The 23473-nt window shown below is 44.6% G+C and overlaps 1 long non-coding RNA gene across 1 annotated transcript; it reads right to left on the minus strand.

Moving 5' to 3' along the window:
• Positions 1-9095: 9095 nt before the first annotated feature.
• LOC120987152 lies at positions 9096-21800 on the minus strand. Its single transcript, XR_005775935.1, has 3 exons — positions 21791-21800; positions 12407-12412; positions 9096-9274 (listed from the first exon to the last, which is right to left on the minus strand). It is a non-coding gene; the product is annotated as an uncharacterized LOC120987152 (long non-coding RNA).
• Positions 21801-23473: the final 1673 nt, after the last annotated feature.

Below are 23473 nucleotides of genomic sequence, written 5' to 3' on the forward strand. Positions count from 1 at the left end.
AAAAAAACACAACCTCTTCATCCTGCATTTAGTATACAGCTACAACTCCACTAAAGCCTCCGCCAAATTTTACTGATTTTGGGGATCTGGATTTAGTCTAATGGTATATTCTCATGCAGTAGATTTGTTGCAGAAATTTCTGACACATTCATCAGAACAGAACTTGCAGAAACTGAGGTCCTTACTGCCTAAAACAACTCCAGCTGGATGAATGGAAAATATTTTTCAATGACAGGACTTTCACATCTAGCAGATTTGTTACAGAATGTGTCCCACTCAGCATGCATTTTCGAGTTTGGGACACAACAAAAACTATAATTCTTAACAACGCAGCTAGAAAGGAGGATTAGTAAAGGGGTTGGCAAATTTCCCATGGCATTTCTTAAAATGCCATAAACTAGGGATCAGCTACCTCTGGCACTCCATCTGTTCTGAAACTAAAACTCCCAGAATCCTCCTTTCACTTCTGTGGGAGTTACAAGAACAGCCGAGCAAGTTTGCATGCTGGGAGTTGTAGTTTCTCAGGAGCTGGAGTGCCAAAGTTTGCTGATCCCTGCCATGACTTTGTCCTGCCCCCCAGCTGTCATAGTGAAGGCCCTTTGCTGCCCCAGTTTGAGCAGGGCAAACATGTCAACTGGGCACCCGCCCCATGGCACAAAAATATTTCTAAAAAACTTGTGCTGCTTCTTCCAACACTAGTGTTGGAAATAATTGCTAAAGAGTCATGCCAAGCTCCCTACATTTTTCCTGTTTTGTAAGGGGAGAGACCGATTATATATATATATATATATATACACACACACACACACACACACACACATATTCCCCCTCTAGCAGAGCTACAAATAAGGCCTCATGCACATGACAGAATGCAGGCCGGATGCAGACTTAGGGCCACTAAAGATGCAGACAGCACTGTGTGTGCGGTCTTCATCCGTTGCTCCGTTCTGTGGCCCCACAAAAAAAATAAAAAATAATAATATAGAAAAAAGGTTATTTTTAGTGTTGAGCGAACTTGTGTTTTAAGTTCGGCATCATCTAAGAATCGCGTTATGGATTCTAAATTCCGTTATGGTCCGTGGTAGCAGAATCCATATCGGGATTCTCCACTAACCCTAACCCGAACCCGAACTTTAGACGCCGAACTTAAAACACAAGTTCACGCAACACTAGTTATATTCTTGCTCGTTTTGTGAAGAATAGGCGGCCCAGTCTAGCCCACGGAATTGCGGAACACACACAGGCGGCATCTGCAATTTGCAGACTGCAAAACACAACATGGTCATGTGCATGTACCTAATGCTTGCTATTTTTTCAGTTTGCACAGAAAGTTGGATAAAACGGAATATACTTACTGGTGTCCAGGCTTCCACAGTGCAGTGCTGTAAGGTATTAGAAGAATCCACACCTTCAGAAGACAAGGTCTGAGGAACAAGCTACATGTTCCTTTCAGCTCCTCTAAAAGTAGATCTCTGAATCAAAAGGCAATGGAATGAATCCCTTCTTATGTTCTGTCCAGAGTCTTCACACCTGAATATTCCAGGGCATTCATTAGCATGAGTAGTTTAGAAAAGGATCAGATTATGGTCTACCTCAACATGGAATATACAAAGTCCACTCATGAGGTGGTTTGTTTTAGAACTGAGGAAAAAAAATCTGATCAAATGAATGAACCCCATCCAAATTGGGATCTGGTTTATAAGCTGTAGGGTGTGGAAATAACAGAGGCACACCTATGTAAGCCCAAAGATTTAGCCGTCTTATCCAATCAATGGGTGCGATGTATCATTTACATGTGAAAGCCAAAGACAAAAAGAAACCACAGAGGGAGAGTACATGACAAAGGAACAGGAGGACAATGTTGAATTTGATTCAGTTGCTACCAGGTAGTGTGTTGTGCTGCATTTACACAGGGTCGACAAGCAGACAAAGCGTTCTCTCTTGAAAATTGCCTTCCCATCAGTGGAGGTGAAGAGCGTACAGCGTTCATCTCCACTGTGTAAGGATGAGCAATGGCTGCTGTCATTGCTCGTACAAATTTATTGGGGGAGATTTATAAAAACTGGTGTAAGGGCAAACTGGTTTAGTTGCCCATAGCAACCAGATTCCACCATTCATTTTTCACCCGATGAACGAGCATTTTGCTCATTCATTGGGTGATCTGCAGCACTTTAGCCTCATGCACACAAATGTAGGCCATACGCAATGCACGGGCACCGTCTATGTGCACGCTGTTAGCCGACCGATTGACTTGAATGGGTCAGCGATCCGCAATACACGGTCTGCACCCCAAAAAATAAGACATGTTCTCTATTTTTTTGCAGTGCAGAGGCATGGAAATCCGCTCCGTAGATCTTTTGCGGGCCTCCGATCCGTGCCTCTGCGCCGCAAAAAAAATAGAACAGGTGGGTATGGACGGCCTACGTTCGTGTGCATGGCCTAAAGCCTCATTCACACGTCCGTGTTTTGGTCAGTGATTTACATCAGTGATTGGAAGCCAAAACCAGGATTGGCGCCTCCACAGACCTAAGGTATAAGGGGAAGATCTGCACCTGTTCTATGTTTAGAGATGCACCCAGCCTTAGGCTACATGCACACGACCGTATGTGTTTTGCGGTCCGCAAATTGCGGATCCGCTAAAAAAAACGGATGACGTTCCCTTTGGCATCCGTTTTTTTTTTTTTTTTGCGGATCCGTTTTTTTTGCGGATTGCATTGTAATAATGCCTATCCTTGTCCGCAAACTAGAAAAAAATAGGACATGCACTATTTTTTTTGCGGAGCAACGGAACAAACATACTGATGCGGACAGCACACGGTGTGCTGTCTGCGTTTTTTGCGGACCCATTGAAATGAATGGGTCCGCATCCTATCCGCAAAAAAAAATGGATCGGACACGGAAACAAAATACGGTCGTGTGCATGAGGTCTTAACCTGGGTAGTAACAGATATGATGGAGAAAAAAATTGCATAAGATTTGCAATAATTGAAAAACTTATCTACATGCAACACGTGGGGGTAGATGGGGGTAGATTTAACGCAACTGGTCAAAAGGAAAAGTGGCTTAGTTGTCCATAGCAACCAATCAGATTCCACCTTTCCAATTTTCAGAGCTCCTCTGGAAAATAAAAGTTGGAATCTGATTGTCGGTTTTCCTTTAGGCCCCCTTCACACGGGTATCGCGGGCGAGGGCCGGATGCGTTCAGGGTGCATTGCGGGAAACCCGCACGAGTAGGCACGCAATTGCAGTCAATCTGTGATTGCGTTCTGATGTTTTCTTTTTTTTTTTCACGCGAGTGCAATGCGTTTTGCACGCGTGTGAGAAAAAACTGAATGTGGTACCCAGACCTGAACCTGGACTTCTTCACTGAAGTTCGGGTTTGGTGTTCTGTAGATTTTATTATTTTCCCTTATAGCATGGTTATAATGGAAAATAATAGCATTCTTTAATACAGAATGCAAAGTCCAATGTCAATTGAGGGTTAAAAAATAACTCACCTTATCCACTTGATCGCGCAGCCGGCATAGTCTTCTTTCTTCTTTAAGGACCTGCAAAAGGACCTTTGATGTAATCGCGTTCACCACGTAGTGACGTCAGTGCAGGTCCTGCTGAATGAAGATAGAAGGATGAGTGCAAGTCGTTCACCTCACGCATTGCACCTGTGTGTAATTCTCGTCCGTGTGAAAGGGGGGCATTACCCCAATTTGATAAAACTTCCCTGTGGATTTTGACGTGGATTCTAGGCCACTGTGCAGCCCTTACTATCCTCTGTATGTGCATAGCCCGAGGCCACATTTACGCAACAGTAGGGGTCATTTACAAGGACTGGCTTTTTATGCTGGTCTTTATTTCCCCTTTGACCTTGCAGAGGATGTGCATCATTTATAACACATTGTACGTTTAGTCATAAATTGGATGAAGCTCTGGCATCTGTGTGCTAGGCGTACAAATTACTCCAGCCTGACTGGAGTCGTTTTCACCAATATATATGCCTGTTTCCAGGTGTAAATATTGGTAACTTTTCCCAGACTAGCACAGCCCTCCATCATACCCCTGCTCTGCCTACATCCCACTCAACTGTTCAACACAGCGCTAAACCGGCCTTGTGACTAAATATTGTTGCATGGACGGTCAAGAAAGGCACTTGCAGCCTTTTTTTTTTACTAAAACAGTTACAAGTCCCATGATAACACACATTTTTTGAGACATTGGGGTAAATTTATCAAAACTGGTGTAAAGGAAAACTGGCTTAGTTGTCTATAGCAACCAATCAGATCCATCTTTCATTTTTAAGATCTCCTCTGGAAAATAAAAGTTGAAATCTGATTGGGTGCAATGGACAACTAAGCCAGTTTTCCTTTACACCAGTTTGATAAATCTCCCCCATTTTCTTTATGCAAAAATGCTAGGGGCAAAACTGTGTTTGAAGGATCACCAAGGGTATGTTCACACAGCAAAACTCCTGCATGCAAAAACCAGTTGCAGATGATTAGGATGACCTGCCTCTGTGAAAAGTACATTTTTGGCATCAGAAACACGTCCAAAAATTTGCAAAAAGTGATCTATTTTAGCCATTCTCCCTGATTTCACTGGGGACGCAGTTAAATCCATAATCCATTCCAAAGCAGTAACTTGCACTTCTCAAGCAGATTTGAAATCAGCAGTAGAAAAACCACCACCATGTGCACATGACCAGACAACATGGGAAATGTTTTTCTGTTTCCAGCCTGAACAAAAGGCAATTCAATTCTCCAAAGAAAGACCTACAGCTCACAGGTTTAGGCCTCATGCACATGACCGTTTTTCGGATCCCAGTTTTTGCGGCTCGGGTGCGGACCCATTCAATTCAACAGGGCCGCAAAAGATGCGGACAGCACTCAGTGGCGTACTAAGGGGGGAGGGGGGTGCCCCGGGTGCCGGCTCTCAGGGGGGTGCCAGAAGCAATGAGCGCTTCCATCAATACAGATGGAAGCGCTCATTGCTGTAGCGCTGGGAGCTGCGTTCCTGTCCCTCACCGCTCAGCTCCCAGCGCTCCTCCCCTCCTTCAGGCTGGCGGCGCACAGAATGGTGAAGCAGGAAGACTTCTCCCTGATCCACCATTCAGCCTGCAGGCACGAATCGCGCTGCCGGCATGTGCGGGCGGAGCCTGCGGCCCGGTAATCTGCATAAGCTCCGCTCACACAGTGCTGCAGAGCGATCTGTGCCTGCAGGGATGAGAGGACTGTGAGCTTTAGGCTCCATTCACACGTCCGTGGTGTGTTGCGGACCCGCAAATTGCATATCCGCAACACACCCACCCGGCACCCCTATAGAAATGCCTATTCTTGTCCGCAAGCTGCGGACAAGAATAGGACATGTTCTATCTTTTGCGGAGCTGCGGACCTGAAGAACAGGGACGCGCTCCGCTGTCCGCATCCATTCCGTCCCCATAGAAAATGAATGGGTCCGCACCCGTTCCGCAAAATTGCGGAACGGATGCGGACCCATTTGCGAACGTGTAAATTGACCCTTAGGCTCCATTTACACGTCCGTGGTGTGTTGCGGACCCACAAATTGAGGATCCGCAACACACCCACCCGGCACCCCTATAGAAATGCATATTCTTGTCCGCAAGCTGCGGACAAGAATAGGACATGTTCTATCTTTTGCGGAGCTAAGGACCTGAAGATCGGGGCCGCGCTCCGCAAATGCGGATGCTGACAGCACACTGTGTGCTGTCCGCATCCATTCCGTCCCCATAGAAAATGAATGGGATTATTACTATGAAGGGGGCACAATCTCCAGCCAGTTTTTAATCCAATCCGTGGTAACAAATCATTTTGTTCCCTAAAATGGTGGCTACACTTGTTAAGACTCATTCAAACGTCTGTGTACATGCTTAAATCCGTGAAAAGGTGGTCAGTGATGCCTCCATGATGGATCTGATTTGGGTCCGTGTGTTCATTTTTTGCTGTCCGTGTGTCATTCGTGTTTTACTGACATTGCACAGCTGAAATGTAATTTTCAAAACATCTCTTCCTAATGATCCATGAAACACGGATGACATCCGTGTTGCATCCATGGCTTTCACTGACCCATAGACTATAATAGGAGTGATGGATCCGTGAACACGGACAAAATAGAGCATGCATCCATGCTAAAAACACAGACCCACGGACCATGGTAAAAAACTGATGTGTGAATACACACATTAAAATGAAATGGTACGTGTGCTGTCTGTGGAGAACACGCATAGCACACGTACATGGAACACTGACGTGTGCATGAGGCGTTACAAAGTGAAAGTAAGAAGCCTGGAAATGCAATGTGACCCATAATGCTATGCAGCTAGCCAATCAGCAGTTGGCCATCCCCTTTGATGCCACAGCCCTTTAAAAGCCTCATCCTGAGGGGTCTCGGCCATTTCACTGTGATCTGAGCATAGGGATGTTGTGACAAGCGCTAAGGGCAGTGTTAAAGAAGATAGGGAGACTGCATGAACAGTGCAGGGACAGTGTAGGCTCTGTAATCTGAAGCTGAAGGGATCCATAGGAGACTGCTCATTTTGCAGTGGGCACATAGATATCTAACTGGACAGTGTCCACCCATTTAATAGATAAGCAATTCCATTAGGCCTTGATTCTCAAATTGGGGTAAATAATCTGTCTAATACTACTGGTATTGGGGTGCCTACCTTGTTTCATAGATAAGCAATTCTATTATGCCTTGATTCTCAAATTGGGGTGAATAAGCTTTCTCCTTTATCTGTTATTGGGTGTCCACCTTGATTATTGGATAAACAGTTCCATAAGGCTCCATTCACCCGTCCGCAAAATGGGTCCGCATCCTTTCCGCAATTTTGCGGAATGGGTGCGGACCCATTCATTCTCTATGGGGACGGAATGGTTGCGGACAGCACACAGTGTGCTGTCTGCAGCCGCAATTGCGGAGCGCGGCCCCGATTTTGGGTCCGCAAAAAGATAGAGCATGTCCTATTCTTGTCCGCAGCTTGCGGACAAGAATAGGCATTTCAATGGGGGTGCCGGGCTGGTGTGTTGCGGACCCGCAATTTGCGGGTCTGCAACACACCACGGACGTGTGAATGCAGCCTTAGGCATTGATTCTCAAATTGGGGTGAATAAGCTGTCTATTTTTACTTTTATTGGGCTGTCCACCTCCCTGTCACAGTAACTGTTTCACTGCCAGAAAGGACTAGCTATGCATCTTGCTGCAATGGACAGTGATGTACTGTACACTGAGATACCAGCATATAGCTGATTTAATGCGCTTTGTGATAAATTAATTTGGAACAAAGCAAATTTTGGGGAAGAATTCATCAAAGCATCCGAATCGAATTTTTTTAACTTTGCTCACCTCTACCCTTCACTAGTGTTGTGCGAATCGAAGTATACGAAGTATACTTTGATTCGAATTTCAGGAATAATTTGATGCCTACAGGCACTCCTGAAGCCTATCAGACGGAAAGGTGGGGCAGGGAGACATCGCTTCTTTGCCCTGCCGCAGCATCTAACTGTATAGTCACCTTGCGGATGGCGATACATAATTGGTGCACCACTGGCAAGGAGGGCCCTGTAGAGACACCTTTAAAAAGTGAAAATGGTGCTTGGGAACGGGGGAAGGGGGCAAATCTGTAAGGGGCAGTGTTCAACACTGTGGCTATTTTTAAAGCTGCCATCTTGGAACCAAGTTTTCAAATGGTAGGGGTCCATGTGACATATGAATCTATTAGAGAATTTGCAGAAAAATCCACATATGTGCTTAAATGTGACATACTTTTATTCCTACCAAGGTAATTAATAATCTCATCTTTGTTACAGACTTGGCTTATGGCTTATAGATATTGTTATTAACAATCTCATCTTTGTTACAGACACAGATATGACTGCAAATTCAACATAGAGATTGTTCTCTTTGAGATGATGCAGCAACTGGATCTTGGTTCGAGTCACCCCGCTCTCCTGTGATAGACGCCGAGTGCTACTATGTGGGATCTTGCTGAAGGACACCATTGTTGTTGCTTTGTCTGTGGCAGTTTTGTTATGTCCACTTTTTTGCTGGTCCAACACAGAACCTATTTGGCGAAATTTGACAACTGTGCCATGGCAAACATTATCTGCTATCCAACTTCTGTTTGCCATGCTCATGAGTCTTTTCTGTGCATTTTCAGAATTTTGTCCTAGTTCTTTGTACCAATGGATTTAAAAATTCTAGTTCTTGTGAGATCTGCCTTGCCAAGATTTTGTATCTGGATGTGCTTTGTATGAACTGTGTCCTGAACTGTTTCCCAGAGTTCTGTGTCTGTTCTGTCTTGCTAAGTTTCTGCACATGTACGTGCTATGCCCAAACTGTGTCCTGAAGTCTGTTCCGTGGATGTTTCATCTTTTCTGCCTGTTTGGTTTGTCTGGTTCTGCTTGTGCTTCCTGTGCCTTGCACTGGTCAGACTGACCTGTTGTGTCAGCTGCCAACAACTACACTGGGACTATTCCAAGAGGTAGCGCTTGGAGGCTTCCCTGCAGCAAAGTCCAGATCCCTCTATAGTGGGTAAAGGGTGAAATCCAGAAGACTGTTAAGACAAAGGCCTTAAGTCTAGACCAATTTCAAACTGGTCAATTAAGATTGTGGTTCCACAACCACTGTTCTTACAACTACATCTGGTTTACTGTATCATGCAGATTCTGGTGTAACTCTTTGCTAATATTTATTTGGATATTTTTCTGTGCAGACTTAATAAAGTGAGACTCTTACCAGGGTGGGCAGATTTGGTGCGATAACGTAGGTCCATAGCCATTAATCACTTATCCCCTTTTTTGATTTTTAATACTTCTTTCCCATGACCTTAAAATCTATTTACCTGGTCCATCCCACCACTACCCCCATGATGTGTGCTTGTCTCCTTTGGACTCCCATTACATATATTGTTTTACAACATATCTGCTTTACAGTGTGATTTTGCACAAACTATTTGCCTCTATGACTGCTGGTATTTAGGAGAGGGCAAAGGAGAGCTAAGAACCGGGCCGGCACCTCTGCCTACCTGTAGCTCCCCTTACTTAACTGACCCATATAATAACACGCAGGACAACAGGTAACCTTTTAGCTGGGTGATGATCGGCCACAGCTTATTTATTTTATACGGCAAAACCAAATAACATCTTGGAGCGGTATGCCAACCGCCGGACTCCCGGCAGGCAAGTACGCCATCAGCCATCTCCAACACTCCGCTGTATCAATTGCCGCCAGCTGTGACTTCATACCTCAAATCATACCGCCCTTCCTAAAAGAAGAAGACAATGTAAATAACATAAAACAACGGTAAAAGGTCCAACCCTTCTTTAAATTATTTCTCATATCATCGTTATTCCTTTAACTTCCCTTTATTTCAACTCTTTTTTTTATTTATTTTTTAACAGAAACAAGGAAACTCCCCGCTGAGATACCCATTCAAGGGCGGGAGGGTGGGCAACTCGGCTTCTGGTGCAAAGAGGAAGTGCAGCAGCAGGGGAGGGGGTTATATACCCTGCTAAAGGGAGGAGACATCTCCTACTCGTCCCCCAGTGACGTGCCACCATACCTCCATTAACCCCTCAGGCACCTAAAAGAAACCGGCAAGGTGCACCATATGACCCATGGCTAGGAAGGGGAAAAAGGGGGGGGACCACCAGTCGGGCGCTTGCCAAGAATCATAAATATTGGATCCTCCCCCACACGCCATCTTTATATATGGGTTGCTCCATATTTATCATGCTTTATGCTGTAGTTCACCTCTCCTTCTCTGCTTCATTGGTTGATCACTCCATTTGTATTCGGGTTGGCTTATGAGTAGTATGCCTACCTACCTACTTCTCCTTAAGCAGTAGGGGTATGCCGAGACTGCTGTACGGAGGGTAGGCTAAAGGGGCCCACCCCATTGAGTAGTTAGAATAAAGGGGACTTGGGAGAGTGGGGCAGAAACGAGCCGACGATAAGGTCAGGAGGAGGCTGCGGCTTATAAGCAGCATGACCCCGCCTCCCCTCACACAAATGCGGCAAATAGTAATTTGCCTATAACTTGTATTCAGGTTGGCTTATGAGTAGTATGCCTACCTACGTCTCCTTAAGCAGTAGGGTTATGCCGAGACTGCTGTACGGAGGGTAGGCTAAAGGGGCCAAAAACCACAAACATAGCTCAGGGCAATAGTGTTTATTAACAAGAATTACAAGACCAGATTCCTGAAAGCATTAAACATTTCACACTGCGGATTTGGTATATACCGTGCATAACAAGCCGACTGCCACCTTCATAACTTCTTGATAACATGCATCGGGACGTTGTGCTTGGAGGCGGCGGAAGCCTCACCAATGCGAAATGAATGCCCCGCGATGGAACTGGGGTTGATACCAACATTTCTCAACAATACGCGGATAAATTTGAGGAAGTTCAGACAACTCAAAGGCGCAGAACCCAGCCTTAGCAGAGGAGCATCCCCCGAGGTTGCTTTAATATAGCCAGTGGCGACTCTAGGATCAATATATAGGGGGGGGGCACAGAAGATACACAGTCTAAAATGAAGGGGCACTAATAATTTTCACCAGCTAATCATACTACTGAAAAATACTAAAGCATCCGCTTCCCCTGCAGCTACGCCCCTGACGCCGGGGTAATATAATTAAGGGGTATCAGGGTACATTGGGTGTAATATAACTGAGGAGGGCTATCAGACATTATAAAGGGGTAATATAGCTTACATTACCCCTGTATTACGTCCCTGATAGGATAGCACTCCTCAGTTATGTTACCCCTGTATAATGCACCCTGATACCCCTTAGTTATATTATATAACTAAGGGATATCAGGATACATTACACAGGGGTAATATAACTGAGGGGTATCAGGGTACATTATACAAGGGTAATATAACTGAGGAGGGCTATCATTGGACATTATACAGGGGTAATGTAAGCTATATTACCAACGTATAATGCCTGATAGGCCTCCTGAGTTATATTACCCCTGTATAATAATGTACCCTGATACTCCTTAGTTATATGACCCCGCCGGGTATTCGGGTACATAATTATACAAGGGTAATATAAGTTACTCAGGAGGCCTATCAGGCATTAGACGGTGGTAATATAAGTTATATTACCCCCTGTATAATGTACCCTGATACCCCTTGGTTATATTACCCCCTGTATAATGTACCCTGATTACCCTCAGTTATATAACTGAGGGGTATCATGGGACATTATGGGTAATATTATAACTAAGGGGTATCAGGGTACATTATACAAGGGTAATATAACTGAGGAGGACTCAGTGCTATCAGGGGACATTATACAGGGGTCCTTAGTTATATTACCCCTGTATAATGTACCCTGATACCCCTAAGTTATAGGGGTATCAGGGTTGAGAAGGGGCTGGGCGCAAGCAGGCAGGCCATGAGGCGAGGTAGTGGGGGTACATACTTTTTTAAAACTTTTTATTCTTACTTTGTTTTCTTCTTAGCTTGCCTAGGGGCCGGCCAGGGCAGGGCCAGGCAGAGTTCTTGTGAAGTTGCCACACACAGTCCTCCTCTGGACCTCTCCTGTCCGAAGCTGGGGCCTGGGATGGGCACAGACAGGCTCACTGACACTAGCAGACGCAGTAGCAGAGCTGCAGAACAGAAGAAAGCGTTCGCGCCGGTGGGCAGGCACGCAGCTTTACGTGGTGATGTCAACTCTGCGGCTGCCGCACTCCCAGCCTGCGCCCGCCATGCACGCTCTGCCTCCGCTGGGTCCGAACGCCACCCCCACCCCCATCTGTCATGTGTCATCTGTGTATGTTCTCTGTGTTGTGATTTGTGAATCACTCACTCAGTAGTGCGGGCTAGAGATGGGAAGTTCGGATCTTTCACATGAACTGTAATGGCACGCCGAGTAATTAAAGTTGTTGCAGATCTGGGACTTCCCCAGATACTTGATGGGGCGCCCCAACTTGTTTACTCCCGGGACACTTTTGCTTAACTGATGGCCCAGGAACACTACTAGCCTGCGACTGTGCTGGATTGTTGACATATGAGCATCAGTCTGCCATATGGGAGTAAGAGTTGCATTTAGAACAGGCAGGAGCTTTGAGGCCCGCAATGTGTCTACAGAACAGTTCTGTATCCATATTGGACCAATCCACCATGTGTTGGAATTGAGCCAACGCCGCTTCAGCTTTCGCTGAGAAGGAACGGTGATAGTCGTAAAAGGCGGACCCACCATATTTATAGGCTAGATCCACCACCTTGTACAAATAAAGATCTAACTCCTCCCTGCGCTGAGGATTAACAGAACAGACAACATCCCTGTACAGACTAAAGGCTAAGACGAACTCTGGTATGCTGAGTTTTCTATTTAACCTTACATCCTTAGATTTGAGAACAACCGAGACCTCCCCACAGACTATGGTCTTGTTGTCTGGCGCCTCATGGGCTGTTATGAGTAAGGATGCTAAGTTCACGTCCTTGCCGTCAATTATGTCCTGCTGTATGTTGGGTGGAATGAAGTGGGATGTGCGATAGAGGGTATAGAACCTGACCCACCAGCCACACAAGCCTGGGAGCTAGAAGAACCTGCCGGACTCTGGCACACCAAACGGGCAGCTGTATCGCCTGCCTCAACCGACTCTAGCCTGGCCTGAAAGTTCGACATTGACGATGCCATGGAGTTGATGGCCGCGTGCAGTTGCGTAAGTGAGGTCTGAATAGTGTCCATGGACACCACCTGCGGGTTTTGGTCCACTGGAACTGAAGACAGAAGACGAAACAGTTCCGCCTTCCTTGCAGAAGCTGGAAATGGAATGCCTCTCTTGGTTAACTCTGCCATCAACTTGGGCACAGTCCACGACCTTTATGATGGTGTGGAGTCTTTTGCGGAATGCGACGCCACGCTCCCACGGGATGATGATGTATCGCCCAGCAATGATTCTTGAGACATCCTACTAAAAACATAACATGATTAATGCAGAAGGTGAATACCCGACACCAGGCTTGTGCCACTCACCAGTGACACCCGAAACACCGATGTGCCAAGAACCGCTGTACCAGCACACGAGATACCGTCCAGCATGCGGAGCACCCCTCCCCTGAAGTGACTGAATATGGGAAGATGTGTACACCGCAGAATACACTGTGACCTAAGTTGTCTTGCAAGCCCCGAACGAGTGTACACTGAGACATGAGAGTGAAACAAGGCATGCAGTGAAGGATCGTATCCTGTAGTCGTGACAGGACTTGCGTGTGTGTACACGTAACAGACATATCGAATTGATGCCTGTAGTCGTGACAGGACTTAAACGTGTCTGTAGACGTGACAGACGTATCAAATTGATGCCTGTAGTCGTGACAGGACTTAAACGTGTCTGTAGATGTGACAGACGTATCGAGATGTAGCCTGTAGTCGTGACAGGATAGAGCCTAACCGAGGATATAATAGACACATGAGAGTCCTGCCAGTCAGACAGATTTGCCACTACCTGCTATTCCTACCCTGTAAGTGGAATGTGAGTATGCACCCACAATGCTACTGTACCTCGCTGATGCAGTGAATGAAACGTACCTGAACATGTTAAAACAGAGTATTAGCAACTGCGCAATTCCCCCTAGAATCAAAAATCCACTTCTGTGATACATAGTAGCTTACTTGACCCTGATGCCAACGTGCCCACTAAGTATGCAGCTGCGTCTGCTGGTAAGAAGCTGTGCAGCGGGTGGATAGAAGGAGCCACGAACCTATGGAAAGCATATATAACAAAAATAGACCTATAGACAATTGACCCAGTAATTGGTAAGTAAAGTATAGTTTGAGATGCCCCCCACCAGTTCATGAGACCGCCATAAGGTGAGTTGCCGTGACCAGGATAAAACAATGCAACCAAGGCACCCCTGTAGCCAGATACAACCCCTGTGGGACTGAGTATAAACCAGTGTATACTGCCCCGTCCTATGATGTAGCACAATACTGGATATACATATGAGCCATACTTTTTTTTATAATTATAATTTTTTTTCTTTCTGACACAAGATGACAAACACTCCCAACCATACACAGAGTAACGAGGAGACAATAGTAAACTATGCGCGGTAATGACCCTGCCGGCCAGCAGATGGTGTGCTGGGACAAGTTGAGGCAGCAGAGCACGGCTGAGAACATGTGGAAGCCGGCTCTGCCGCCCCCCGAGATGAAGCAGGTAAATACATGCGACGTGCCGATTCCTCCCTACTGCCCTAGGATGAGGCCATTAGGCCCCGATCTTACCACTGCCTGACGCGAATACTGTCCCGATGGGGAGCCAGAGCCTGCTACTCACGTGCGTACCGCTGTGACTGGAAGTGACGCAGGAACAAGCCGCCGGTAAGGTGAGGAGGAGACTGCGGCTTATAAGCAACATGACCCCGCCTCCCCTCACACAAATGCGGCAAATAGTCATTTGCCTATAACTTAGCGATGCTGTGTTCCTATCCTCCTCTAAACTGGCATGTTTTATGTTTGTTGCATACAACTTGATCGCTGAGCTCAGCAAAGCAGAACTTTGTTGACAGCATCCATGGATACCACTTCCCCCAGTGATCACTGACATGCACCACCAGCATCTGGGCTTAGCTATAGGTGAAGCAGGGGGTATGAGGTCCAAACTCCCGTCTGGGAGAAGGACTTAATTTTTTTTTATTGTCAACGCACTTCAACAGTATTATACAATGACGCGAAAGCATATAGAGTGACGGATAGAGCGGCTGCTTGGCCTGGTCAAAAAGAGCTATCTTTACAAGCCACAGGAGTGAGGGTTGCACAGGAGGAAGGGTTGCTGGGGGGAAACCCCATTAAAAAATTTCCTCTGTGGCCCAGTCAATTCTAGTTACGCCACTGTCACCTATGTATGTACTGCGTAGAAGTATATACTTAAAGGGCTTCTGTCACCCCCAAAACCCTTTTTTTTTTTTTGGGCTTGTTAAAATCCTTTTATAATGACTATTCCCTATATAGGGCTCTTAACTTTGGCTGTGGCTTCTTTTCCTTAAAAAACGATCTTTTAAAATATGCAAATCAGTTCACTACCAGCAAGTAGGGCGTCTACTTGCTGGTAGCCGCCGCAAAAAAACAAAAAAAAAAAAGCGCTCTCCACTTCCGGCTGGCCCTGTCATCATTTCAAATCCCGCGCCTGTCTTCATTCGGCGCAGGCGCTCTGAGAGAAGGAGGCTCGCCTCCTCAGCACTCCCTCAGTGCGCCTGCGCCAATGACGTCACTGAAAGAGAAGACGTCTTTGGCGCAGGCGCACCGAGGGAGTGCTGAGGAGGCGAGCCTCCTTATCTTAGAGCGCCTGCGCCGAATGAAGACAGGCGCGGGATTTGAAATGCTGACAGGGCCAGCCGGAGGAGGAGAGAGCTCCCTGGCCCTGTCAATCAACAGGACGAGGGGGCGGTTTTTTTGCGGCGGCTACCAGCAAGTAGACGCCCTACTTGCTGGTAGTGAACTGATTTGCATATTTTAAAAGATCGTTTTTTAAGGAAAAGAAGCCACAGCCAAAGATAAAAGCTCTATGTAGGGAATAGTTGTTATAAAAGGATTTTAACAAGCTCAAAAAAAAAAAAAATATGGGTTTTGGCTTTTGGGGTTGACAGAAGCCCTTTAATTTATGCACTTGTGCAATCAGATGTGACTAAACATCAATTTCATATCAAATCAAAATGTGCATGTATCGTTTTTTATTACACAGTTGATTGAAGAATCTTTTTAGGTAGCACCTTTACTTTCACAGCTGTGTGGTTTCACCATTTCTTGCAGTATAAGGCCTGTTTCACATGTCAGTAATTTGGTCAGTGTTTGGTCAGTGATTTCCTTCAGTGATTTCTGTGTAGGCTTCACTGGTGGAAATAACTGACTGAATACTGATTATTTTGAAAGGAGCCTAACACTACAATACAGAAATATAATAGTATATTATAAAAATGATCACAGGATAGCAAGTTAAAGCCCCTAGGAGGGACTAAAATAGTTTAATACATTTTATTTAAAAAATCCAAAGTAAAAAAATTATAAAAACTCTAATAAAGTGTTAAAACATTTTAATAAAAAATCTAATTGAAATTCAGTTTTTTTTATAATGAAGGCCATCATATAGAAGGCCATGTATAAAAGTTTCATGATGGTGCCAAAATGCTGTCGAATAATAAGTGAGGAGCACTTCACAAAGGAGAAATAAGCAGCTGAGTATTTTTGTGTAATTTGCTTGAAGGATGTAAAGTAGACAAGTTATTGGCAGTAAATCAGCTCTTTTTTCAGGAGCCAAAACAGATGCAAGCCAAAGCAAAGACTCAATTATTCAGGTTCTAACAGTATACCATAAACTTGATCATCTTGCCCTTGGTGCTATTTTAAAGGTTTTTGCAGGTCTAAGGAATGAGCATTGCCCCTGCATTATTATTTTGCAGCAAATTAAAGATGTAACCTTTAGCTGGGATGCATATTGCCTCTGTAAGTGTTCAGACCTATCCATAGTAGTAAAACATTATTATGCCAGAGAGCCATGAACTTTTCGCTACCTTACACCATTGACCTATAGGGCATTGAATTGGCCAGCACAACTCAGTACAATCGGAGGCTATCTGAAAGTCCAACTTTATCTATCCCCAGGATATAATCCGCTTTAAGGGTTGCTTTATTAGTTAAAGGGACACTTTTTTGCAGTTTTTATTTTTCATTTTTGGCAGTACTATACCACTGAAAATTTAATACAGAATATTATACTTATGTAGGCGTCAGTAGAGAGAGGTAGCACCACTAGTGGTGTCCAAAGACAGAATGGATTGACACCCCCAAAATGATGATTGGATAATGGCAAAGCAGTCACAGATGAATATGAGTGTTTTTATAAGGGATACATCCATTTTGCTCTAGATGAATTATAGAAAAGACTTCCTCAAAAGAATGATAAAAAAAAAACTAACTTGGTTCATATTAAGCATAATGTTCACCTATTGGAGCCTCTCTACATTTATCAAGCACAATGTCCATGTCCTTGGAACACAAAATGTCCCCTGGCGAGAGCTGCATAAATTGCAGACTGCAACTAGAAATGTGGATTTGCGACTTTTATAGACTAAAAAGAGGTATAAGGGGAATAATAAATTTCCTACATCATTTGTTATTCAAAGGCAGTGGCGTCGCCAGGGGGGGGGCCAGAGGGGGCCACGGCCCCCCCTACATCATGCTGTGCCCCCCCCAACTAAAATGACCCCCCCAGTGAGCCACCGCCGCTGGGCACAGGGAGATGAGCGCTTCCATTGCGCTCATCTCCATTGTAAACTGTCTGTGCCAGCGGAGGTGCAGGGGAGGGAGAGGCGTGTCCCTTCCCTTTCCTCTGATAGGCTGCAGGCAGGCACCGAAGTGGAGGAGAGGCCCCGCCCCCTAATTACTCCTGTTTACCTTTCTAAAGCTAAAGGACCTTTGATGATGTCATCACAGGTCCTGTAAGGGAACTGCACAGTGTAAAGTGTAGTTCCCAGGTTAGAACAGTGCATCTGCCAGGACCTGTGATGACATCATCTTCAACATCACAGGTCCTGCAGAATCTAGCAAAGGAACTGCACCAAAAATGGTGTAGTTCCTAGGTTTCAAAGGTACATCTGCCAGGACCTGTGATGACATCATCACAGGTCCTTCAACCCCTAACAGCAAGTATTAAAAGTTCACAAGCAGCTCTGCATTGATCCATACAGACTGGAATGGAAAGGTAAGAGGAGGTCCTCCACTTTTCATCATTTACCTCCCCTCCATGCCCTGTTTTTACTCATTGCTCACTCATGTATAATACTTCAGACAGTTACCACTACCTCATGTACCTCACAGTGACTATAATGCATAACTGACCACATATTTCTATAAACACTGCATCTACAGTATTATACCTTCTATGTGTCACATCAATACACTGCTCTGTATATATATATATATATATATATATATATATACACACACACATACATGCACACACACTGCATATATTACACAGTATTATACATGCAATATGTACAGATATATAGTATATACCGCAGTGCACTGATATGTGAGGTACAAGGTATAATAGATGCTGTGTGTACAGATATCAGTACACTTCTGTATATACTATATATGTGAGGTACGAGGTATAATAGATGCAGTGTGTACAGATATATAGTATATACAGCGGTGTACTGATATCTGAGGTACGAGGTATAATAGATGCAGTGTGTACAGATATATAGTATATACAGCGGTGTACTGATATCTGAGGTACGAGGTGTCAATACACTGCTGTATTTACTATATATCTGTACACACTGCATCTATTATACCTCGTACCTCACATATTACACTACTGTATATACTGTATACACTGCATATATTATACCCCGTACCTCACATATCAGTACACTGCTGTATATACTATATACCTGTACACACTGCATCTATTATACCCTGTACCTCACATATCAGAACACTAGGGAATATACTATATACCTGTACACACTGCATCTATTATACCCTGTACCTCACATATCAGAACACTAGGGAATATACTATATACCTGTACACACTGCATCTATTATACCCTGTACCTCACATATCAGAACACTAGGGAATATACTATATACCTGTACACACTGCATATATTATACCGCGTACCTCACATAACTGTACACTGCTGTATATAATATACATCTGCATCTATTATACCTCTTTTGTGTGCCAGGGCTGTTTTGTAATCCCATTCCGGCCCTGATGGCATAAATTATAAAACGCAGCAGCAAGAATAGTTCATGGAACAAAGGGAGAGGCTATAAAAGGGGAATGGGGGCCCAATTTAGATTCCTGCTATGGGGCCCAGTGATTTTTATGTACGCCCCTGGCTGCAGGCACTAGGCCGGCAGCCTATCAGAGGCCGGCGCAATGACGTCATCGTGCCGCCTGAGCCTTACATTACAGCGTGGGACACAGGAAGAGGCTGCATTGCATCGCTGACACTTAGGTAAGTATAAGTGTTTTTTTTTTTGTTTTTTTAACAATAGTGTTACTGGCACATTGGGGGGGCTTATTACAAAACTGGCACATGATGATGGGGGGGGACTTTATACTAGCACATGATGATGGGGGAACTTTATACTGGCACATGATGATGGGGGGGACTTTATACTGGCACATGATGATGGGGGGGACTTAATACTGGCACATGATGATGGGGGGGACTTAATACTGGCACATGATGATGGGGGGACTTAATACTGGCACATGATGATGGGGGGGACTTAATACTGGCACATGATGATGGGGGGACTTAATACTGGCACATGATGATGGGGGGGACTTAATACTGGCACATGATGATGGGGGGACTTAATACTGGCACATGATGATGGGGGGACTTAATACTGGCACATGATGATGGGGGGGACTTAATACTGGCACATGATGATGGGGGGAGACTTAATACTGGCACATGATGATGGGGGGACTTAATACTGGCACATGATGATGGGGGACTTAATACTGGCACATGATGATGGGGGGACTTAATACTGGCACATGATGATGGGGGACTTAATACTGGCACATGATGATGGGGGACTTAATACTGGCACATGATGATGGGGGACTTAATACTGGCACATGATGATGGGGGGACTTAATACTCGCACATGATGATGGGGGGACTTAATACTGGAACATGGGGGGGCTTAATACTGGCACATGATGGGGGGCTTATTACTGGCACGTGATGGGGGGCTTATTACTGGCACGTGATGGGGGCTCATTACTGGCACGTGATGGGGGCTCATTACTGGCACGTGATGGGGGGCTCATTACTGGCACGTGATGGGGGCTTATTACTGGCACGTGATGGGGGCTCTTGTTACTGGCACGTGATGGGGGCTTATTACTGGCACATTGGGGGGCTCTTGTTACTGGCACGTTATTGAGGGCACTTATTACTGGCACATTATTGGTGGGCACTATAGGGGCATCTACTGAGGCCACAAAGAAGGGGTGTTTTATATGGGGGGCTCTGTACAGTAGCATTTTATACTGGGACACATTATGGTGGGTACTATGGAGAAGGGGAGAGAGGAGTACTATGGAGTCATCTACGGGGGGCACTAAGAAGGGGTATTTTATACTTGCAAATTATGGGGGACACTGAGGGCATCTACTGGGGCACGATATATGGGACATTTTATACTGGTACATTATGGGGGGCACTAGCAGGAAGGGGGGAGAGGAGCACTATGGAGGCATTTACTGGTGCACTATATAGGGGTATTTTATACTGGCACATTATGGGGGAAATTAGCTCAACTGGGGGCATAAGGGGGTATGTTTTGCACATTATAAGGAGAATTATTTCTACTGGGGGGGGGCATTATGGTGGGTTTTATTACTCCCCCATGGTATGACCCCCTAGTAGCAGCACCAGCCTCTCTCTGCTCTGCTATCCCTCTGCCCCTTCTCCAAATCCTTATTATGAAATCTTTCTCATTAGGATAAAACACAACATCAGCTCCGCCGAGCCCCCGGCCAAGTGTTGAAGTGGTGTCCGAGATCCCCAAGGGCCAAGCCAAGTAACTGTACGTTTTCATGTGAAATATGTTTATTTTATATATGTACACTCCTGTGAGAGGCAGGGAGGGAGATCTGTGGATGACACTGTTATAGGGAGGGAGATCTGTCGATGACGCTGTTATGGAGAGGGAAATGGGGATGACACTGTCATGGGGTGGATCTGTGGATGACACATATAGCATAAGATGCTATATACGGTATGTGGCATTCACAGATCCCCCCCATAGCAGTGTCATCCACAGATCCCCCTCTCTATAAAAGTGTCATCCACAGACAGCTGGACTTTTCTTCCCTGTTGCGGTTTTAGGTATTGGGTAAAGTATTGCAGCATTTCTAAGCGTACTTGTGTAAATGTATCGTTGTTATAGCTGCCCCCCCTACTTTTGTCCTGGCCCCCAGTGTGCCCCCCCAAAATTTGAAAGCTAGAGACGCCACTGTTCAAAGGTGTTTTGGCGCCCCTTAGATCCCTTGGTTGAACTTGATGGACTTATGCCTTTTTTCAACCGTATTAACTATGTAACAATTGCCAGAGTGTGGATGGCAAAAGAGCCACCAGATTTGCGGACTTTGGACTAACTTTATTAATAAGGTTAGAGAATATAAAATAAAATAAAATTGAATAAGAACAATATGGCCAAGTGAGAACTTAGTCAAGATGGGGATCTTCTTTATGAATAATGAGGATGTGGATGGTTTTTCTCCTTCCTTCTTTATTTTCTCTCTTTTTTTGTCTTTCTCTCCTCTCCTTCAGCAGGATACTGGTGAGTGAGTTTGGGGTTGGATTGGTATTTTTTTAATTTTATTATATAATATCAGATTCTTGAAATAAAATAATTATGTAAAGATTATATCCAGAAAACCATTCACCTGTATTTTTTTTTATTACATAGAATATTCACATATAGACTGCTAATGTGAGAAAAAAAAACCATTTTGATGGTAGTGTCCCTGCAAGAAAACCCCCATAACCATTGTACACAATTAAATACAATTTGTTTAAAAGTAACAGAAATACAAAAGAAATTACCTTTTTGTTGTGCGGTCTACAAAAAACGGATCCACAAAAAATACGGATGACGTCCGTGTGCATTCCATATTTTGTGGAATGGAACAGCTGGCCCCTAATAGAACAGTCCTATCCTTGTCCGTAATGCAGACAATAATAGGACATGTTCTATTTTTTTGTAGAACGGACATGCGGACATATGGAAATGAAATGCACACGGAGTAACTTCCGTTTTTTTTGCGGACCCATTGAAATGAATGGTTCAGTATACGGTCCCCCCCAAAAAATGGAACGGACACGGAAAGAAAATATGTTTGTGTGCATGAGCCCTAACAGTGATTTTTTGTTACTCACAGCACATTGATATCTCTACCCATCCTGCTCATCTCACATCATAGTAATTAGGGCTCATGCACATGAGCGTATGTATTTTGCAGTCCGCAAAACATAAATCCAGAAAAACATACGGATGACATTCATGTGCATTCCGTATTTTGGGGAACTGAACAACTGGCCCCTAATAGAACAATCCTATTCTTGTCTGTAATGCAGACAATAATAGGACATATTCTAATATTTGTAGAACAGACATACTGAAAACAAATGCACATGGAGTAATTTCCGTATTTTTTTGCAGACTCATTAAAATAAATGGCTCCGTATACGGTCCGCAAAAAAACGGAACGTACAGGGAAAGAAAATACGTTCATGTGCATGAGCCCTAACAGTGATTTTTTGTTACTTACAGTACATTGATATCTCTTCCCATCCTGCTCATCTCACATCATAGTAATTAGCGAATTGCTGCTCACTTCAGTCTTGCATTTTACTGAAGGTAAGTACTTATTAGAAACCTGTAAAGCATTTAAGATGATATTAGTTGTCAAGATATGTATACCAACTGCCTCCATGAGACAAAGTGTTATAAGTGCTCATCTACCCTTCCCTACTGTGCTTATATCGGCAAATTCTAACATACTCCATTTGTGACACTTTGAAAAGGCTCAGGAGGGTTGAATCGTCATATCCTACTAAGGACTGGAACTTAAAACGTATCTAACATCATATGGGTTTCACACTTAAAAAGGACCTGTCCCTAGTGTTGATCGAGCACTATAGTGCTTGGGGGCTCGGGCCGAACACCTCGGGAAGCATTAAACCAGAGCATTAAACCAGGCACCACCTTCTCTGAAGAGGGGAGGGTGTCTGGTTCATACGAAAAGTTCCTAAATTGATGGAAACACCACTGAAATGGTTCAGGTCGCTGCTGGGAACGATGTTGTCCGAGTAGTACGCCACTTTTACAGACTGACAATAATGCGCACCAAACCAAAGATAAAACCAATTTTAGACAGAGGAAAAATTGTTAGGAAACATTCTTTCCTGTATATCTACTTGTATATAAAGTTCAAGTGCTGCCAAAAATTACAAGGAAGAGGCGATCCGATACAACCTGTATATCACATAAAGGAGGGCCTCATTCACATTGTGGTACAATTGTTCAGGTAGTGGGACTCTTACACTCATAAAGCCTATGCGCTATTATGAGTGATGTCCTGTTGGTGAGCTGACCCTCTAAAATATTTTATGCAAGGGCCTGCAGGTGAGCTGATACTGTAAAATATTGTATGTGAGGGCCTGCAGGTGAGCTGACCCTCTAAAAAAATTATATGCGAGGGCCTGCCAAACCAAAGATCAAATCAATTTTAGACAAAGTAAAAATTGTTAGGAAACATTCTTTCCTGTATATTTACTTGTATATAAAGTGCAAGTGCTGCCAAAAATTACAAGGAAGAGTTGATCCGATACAACCTGTATATCACATAAAGGAGGGCCTAATTCACATTGTGGTACAATTGTTCAGGTAGTGGG

This window comes from Bufo bufo, chromosome 1 (assembly GCF_905171765.1).
Source record: "Bufo bufo chromosome 1, aBufBuf1.1, whole genome shotgun sequence".
NCBI lineage: Eukaryota > Metazoa > Chordata > Amphibia > Anura > Bufonidae > Bufo > Bufo bufo.